Consider the following 6,110-nt stretch of genomic DNA (forward strand, 5'->3'; position numbering starts at 1 on the left):
TCGCCAAGGTGTCGTGCTTTTTTTTGCGAACTCGCGACGTTTTCCGAGCAAAATAAGAGGAGAGTTCGCTCCTCGCGTATTCTTCGCGTCTGAGTCGTATTCTGCGACGTAGCCGCTCTTGCAATTATTATCTATTATTATTATCTATTATTATTACGAGAGAATATCCGGCCGAGTTTCACCGGGGTGGCTTTACGATTGAGATAAAACTGCGCGCATCCATCGCTGGATGTGACATTAAGGAGAGATTACCGAGTGAAACGAAAGAGGGAGGGAAGAAAAGGAGAAGCAGCAGGTTTCTCCCTCCTCTCCTCGCCAAGTTTCTGCTCTCCTTCTTCGTCTTCATAAAATAGCAAGCTCGCCTCGGTATCCAATTATAGGAAATAGCGTTCCTTGATTATCAGCGATATACGTAATATTCACGGCCGCCGCTTCCGGCTTTCAATAACATTAAAAGCGACGGCCATTGACGTACCATTAAATATCAATATCGCGGAAGGAAGCCATCGATAAGAGTCTGGGAGCTTCTCGCGTGTAACGGGAATCGCGACAAACAAACAACTGCAACTTCGCTCGAACCCGTTCAAAACTTGCTTGCGCGCGCGCGCGCGCGCGCGTGTCGCAATCGAAACAGCCATCGACCCGTTTTCGGTTCGCGGAAATGTAAGCCCGTGTGTGAAATACGAAAGTGTTTCCGTTTCATCATCCCAACGCGCTCTCGCGCGACAATAATACAACGGTAAGACGCAGTGATCGGAGGTAATCTCGCGAATATATACGGATAATTGGTTATCGGAGCGAAACAGGCTGCACACGGAGAAAGAGCTTTCTTTAGATTTAATATTTCCATTGATTTGACTAAGATTTGCCTCATAGAAAGGACACGTACGAAATATGATTTGTTTGAGTAGAAATTTTATCGTCTGATTCAAGAAAACTCGATTATCTAGCAGAAAGAACGCTATTACTTGAAGTAATATCTTTTGGCCGGATAAAATATTATCTCGTTACAATAAATGTGTAGAAAGAAACAAATAATTTCTTTGTAAGAAAATTATCTCTTGTCTTGAACAAATTTTTTATTTGGGATAAAGATACTTATTCGTTGAAGAGTCTAACGATCGTTTTATCATTAATCGCTTTATTATTAGTCGAAGCATCAGTTTCTTCGGAGCATGCCAATGATGAGATTTGTTTGGATGCCATAAAATTTATTAAATTTGAAGAAATCTTTTTCTCGGTGCACGAGACGCGTATTATTCGATAATCACGCGCTAATCACGGCTGCGCACGTGTACAACGTAAATTGCATGGCGAACGGTTTGTATACGAAACGTCCGAGAGAGAGAGAGAGAGAGAAGAGACGACGATCGTAGAAGCCCGAAAGCCCGAACGAAAGCTCGAGAGAAAGCGCAATAACGCCTAAAGCGCTTGACTTTTGCTTACTGTCTAAATATCTCGTGGCGAAACTTCACTCAAAACGCGAGGAAATTCACTCACGGGGTGCCGGTAGGTGAAAATGCAGCCGCTCGGAATCGCCGCAGGAGGGGATGTTTGACTGAAACCGAGAATGGATTCTTAATCTGCACGAATGAAAGCTCTTCGGTCGATTAAAGCGATTCCGTTCTTACGAGGCGGTGGTGCACGTCGGATTCGGGCTCGTATTCGATAGTCCGTGCTTGAAACTTGTCGCGAGTGAGATATTTGAGTTTCGAGTTAGATGCGAGAGTTCGGTCGAGTCCCATATCGATCGCAAGTGTAATTGGAAATGTAACGCCACGTGTGCTCCGTGATGAAAAGCTCGCAACATCTTTCCTTTTAATCCCTCAACGAGATCTCGTGTTTACGTAATGCTCCGTGTAATATTCTCCATTGGCGCGTACAAGGAAGCCGCTCGTAAATTTAACGTTTCTCAAGCAAATTTGCGCTCTTGTACGTGAAAAAATTTCAATCTACCTAAATAATAAATGTATTATCTGGCCAAAGAATCCACCCCGCAAAACCGAAATGTCGCTCGGCCTCGAGTGTAATTTCACTCGAAGAAATTTCGAGAGTGTCACGGAAGCGCGACACTCTTCGTACGCTCCATAACCTTCCTCGAGGAAAACGAAATGCCGCGATGAGCCTCGAGATATACACAGCTGAATTAGAAAGGTCTCATATATTCTCCGCAAAGTGCACTGATCCGTCTTCCTTCCGGCGACGTCGATCCTCGTCGACACTGCACGTTCCCCGTCGCCTTTTCCTCACGCACCAGGAAAAAAGATTTCTTCAAGCTTAATACATTTCATCGCATCCAAACACAACTTTCATCATTGTCGTGTTCCAAAAAACTAATATCTCGATTAACAAGCACGATTGTTAGACTTTCCAACGAATATGTATCTTTGTACCTACCATTAAAAAAATATCTTTGAAACGCGGAAGACAATTTTCTTACAAAGAAATCATTCGTTTCATTTTACGTATTTATTGTAACCGAGTAATATTTTATTCGATTGAAACGATATTGTTACAAATAATCGCGCTCTTCCTGTCAAATAATCCGAGTTTCCTCGAATGAGACGATAACGTTTCTACTCGAACGATATTTCGTATATGTTGTTCCCGTGAGACAGATTTCAGTCGAACAAATAGAAATACTAAATCTAAAGGAACCTTTTTCTTTCTGAGCTCGCGCATGAGGACGCGCGATGAATCCGGCGAGTTGCGGTTCGCGCGAAAAAATCGCTCGCTCTGGCCGGGAGGACGGAAACAGGTCTTCCACCTGTTGCGCGAAAGGCAATCGCCAGTCGTGGGACGGAAGCGCGCCGGCGATCGCAATCGGTGAGCTACCCTCCGCTCGGAGCCGCTCGCTCGTCATTTCCCGACGGGTAGAGCCGTCGTCCGCAAATGTTTAGCATTTAAATCGCGCTGTTGACCGCGAGAATAAATCCCGGCGATCCATCGCGAAACTGGGACGGACCAGCTCAACGTTCAATCGCGTCGTGATGCATGCGACGATCATAAATTTTCATACGAAGTAGCGTGACAGAGAGAGAGAGAGAGAGAGAGACGGTGTTGTCACCTGTTGCATGGCGATTTCGCGACTTTCCGAGCGATTTCGTCAGATAACCATCGGCGTGTCCGCGATCGTGGCAGGTTCTCGCGCCGATTTCCTCCCGTCGCGTCGACAGACGCGACGAAGACGACGATGACTTTGCGTTCTTGGAAGTCGACGTTCCCGCGAGCGTGTCTCATGCGCGATTGCCGAGCTGAATTCCTACTGACTACTAATGAATTAAAAGATATAAATTTCAAATGTTAGACTTCCAGTAGATTCGGACTTTCAGTAAGTTCTAGACTTTTATGTTTGGACTGTATGTATATATATTAGGAACGTGGAATTTTAGACATCAAGCTGCTGGGAATCTTACCAGAAATATACACGCGCCTCTCTCTATCTCGCTCGCTCTCTCTCTACACACATCGCTGAGATATATCTGTGAAAAATTGCGCATCCCCTTTTCTATCGTTATTTGCTTTGATATCATTTCTACCGGCATTTTTCGCAGTTCACATCTTTGTGGCTGCGAAACATGCCGGAAAGGAGCGCGTACGATAACAATATTCTCGCGTCCGTTGCTTATTTATCGGATCCGCGATACGTCATCAGCTTGTTTCTCTTCTCACTCCCGGCAATAAAAATAAAACGAGAACGAAGGTCGAGCGTGCGCGAGCTACGGTCTTGCGACAGCGCCAATTCCCCGTGGCATAAATTGTTCTTCGAAAAATGTATATAGGATCTCTTCCCCCCCCCCCCCCCCCCCCTCCCNCTCTTACTCGACAGCGCAGAGTTTAAACGATACTTTTCGAGCTCACGCGACTCATCGGCTTCTTCGTACACAATTATTACCGCTTTCTAGCAGTCAGCTGTCAATATAATCCGAGTGTGTATGTTTCGATACCCCGGGTTTGAGTAGCCCGGTCCTTCAGGATCATCCGGATATTATCCCGGCATCGAGGAAACAGTAACGTATAAATAGTCATGAGTCGGCAGTGTTGCATTCGTTTGTTATTTGTCATCGTTAGGATGATCAACGAACTGTAACATCTGGAGTTAACTCAGCCAACTCCCAATATACTCAGTTTCCAATAAAAACAATAATAACAAACAACAACATTGCATCGATATTATGATAATATTAAAAGTAACAATGAAGATCAAATTCATGATATAATTTATTATGTTTCTTCGTATCACGACTGAAGAGGATCCTAAAGTGACGTCGCAACGTCTCGTAATTTTCTATTAAAATTTAATCGATTTTAACGAGCTTTACCTGCAAATTCGCCTCTAACGTCTTTTGTATCGCACATCAGTATTATAATTTCCTATTCGACAATATGATGAGAGCGATATGTAACACACGTTGTGCGTAACAGTTACATTGATAAATGGCAAATTATAACATCGGTTGGTAAATATTTTTTTTTATTCATGCAGTAAATTTTTCATTACTTTTTATCGTTGGTCGGCGTTAATCGGGTTACTCGGGCAAATACTCGGTTAACTGACCGATTGAAACTGACAGCACTACTTTCTGTTTCAATGCCGACACGCACGCACATATACGTCAAATCGCGGCGAAGAGAAGTCCGTCAAGAACCGACGGCTCGGCGTTACCTCGAGACAACGATTTTTCGCGCGTATTTCATCCTCACGCATCCCACCACCTTCCCTCTCTCTCCCCGGCCGAGAGTCGTGTATTCACTTTGCGAGAACTCACTTACTCTCGTAGATCGGAGAATCCTGATCCTTGTCGATGAACGCGTTCGTTCACGATGACCGGCCGCCGAATCCGAGGCGAGAATCGATCCACGAGCGTGATCACGAGCAAGACGACATCGCGATGTACACGGGTCACGTCCTCGAGACTTCAAGCTCGCCGCAGGAGACCGCAAGATCGGAGTGTGACACCGCGCCGGGGAAAAAGCCGAACTCGATTTGACGTGGAAATTCCGAATCACCCCTCGAATCTAGCGCGTGTCGAAGGAAGACACCCATGGTGGGAGTTTCGCGCCAGCGCGAAGATCGCCGTCCACTTCTCTCTCCCTCTCTTTCCCTCTTTCTCTCTCTCTCTCTCTTCTACCGTTCCGCAGCCTGCGAATTTTCCAGATCCGCGAAAGCGAAACTGTTTCGCTCGAATGTGCGTTTTCTCGGCCAAAGGGCTCGATTCGTCCAGTTCGGATTTCACTTCGTCGTGCTCGACGCTAACGAATTGTTCAAGAGGCGGACAACATCCTGATTTCTACGAAGCATCTTGATTTGTTGTTGATTAGGAGGCGGAGACGACGATTCTCGGAATTTTCGTTCATCGGAAAATTTCGAAAAAGCGTGAACGCAACAACCCCGAGACGCGATCCTTCGCGTCGCAACTTGTAAGTGGTTAGTGCCGATCTTGTAAATTTTCACGAAAATGAGGGAGAGAGAGAGAGAGAGAGAAGAGTACAATTAACCCGACCTGATGTTAAATTTCATTAGCCGAGAAAAGAATTTGGACGGAAGGATCTGGAAGGTCGCAGCGACGCGCAGACCTCTTTAATTATATTTGTAAACTGCTGTACACTTGCTGTGTCCGTGAGATTTAAAACAACGTAGAAATAAAGGGAAATTTATGGCAAGAATCAAGTTAAACTACCTTCGCTGTCGCGTCCACATTTGCTTGCGACTCGCGCGTTCTCCCTCTATCTCTCTCTCTCTTTCTTTTTGAGAGAGAGAGAAAGAAAGAGACAGAATCCTTCGCTTTTACCTCTTGCAATAGAGCTTAATTGCCAATTCCGGTGTTCCTCGATAGCGGTGTTCTCCGATAGCGTAATTTTTTCATTAACTCCCTTTCCTCCGATCTTTCTAAAAGCCATCTTATCACTCCTCCATAAGGCGGAATGGCCTCTAAAGGGACGCCCTTCGGTGCGCCTCTCACACTCGGCTGACCTTCCCCGCTTGTGCACCCCTGCGGCCGCCACCGTTGTTCGCCGGACTTCCTCTCGGACGCGAGGGAATTGCGCCGCCGCTCGGTCGATTAAGAAACCATTCTCACCACAGGAAATTAAAAGTCATTTGCACTCGA

The 6,110-nt window shown here is 45.7% G+C and overlaps 1 protein-coding gene across 7 annotated transcripts in view; it reads right to left on the minus strand.

Moving 5' to 3' along the window:
- The window catches only part of LOC106743066 (neuromedin-U receptor 2-like), a 40,701-nt gene extending 35,715 nt beyond the window's left edge, over positions 1-4,986 (minus strand). For 5 of the 7 annotated variants that reach the window (XR_001374313.1, XR_001374312.1, XM_014616573.1 and 2 more), the window contains exon 1: positions 4,774-4,986. The gene's annotated coding sequence lies outside the window, so the exon portion shown is untranslated. Of the gene's footprint in view, positions 1-4,769 lie in introns of all 7 variants that reach the window. The other 2 variants (XM_014616572.1, XM_014616571.1) reach the window with 2 other exon arrangements.
- Between the last annotated feature and the right edge of the window lie 1,124 nt (positions 4,987-6,110).

Source organism: Dinoponera quadriceps, unplaced genomic scaffold (assembly GCF_001313825.1).
Source record: "Dinoponera quadriceps isolate SergipeBrazil2010 unplaced genomic scaffold, ASM131382v1 scaffold823, whole genome shotgun sequence".
NCBI lineage: Eukaryota > Metazoa > Arthropoda > Insecta > Hymenoptera > Formicidae > Dinoponera > Dinoponera quadriceps.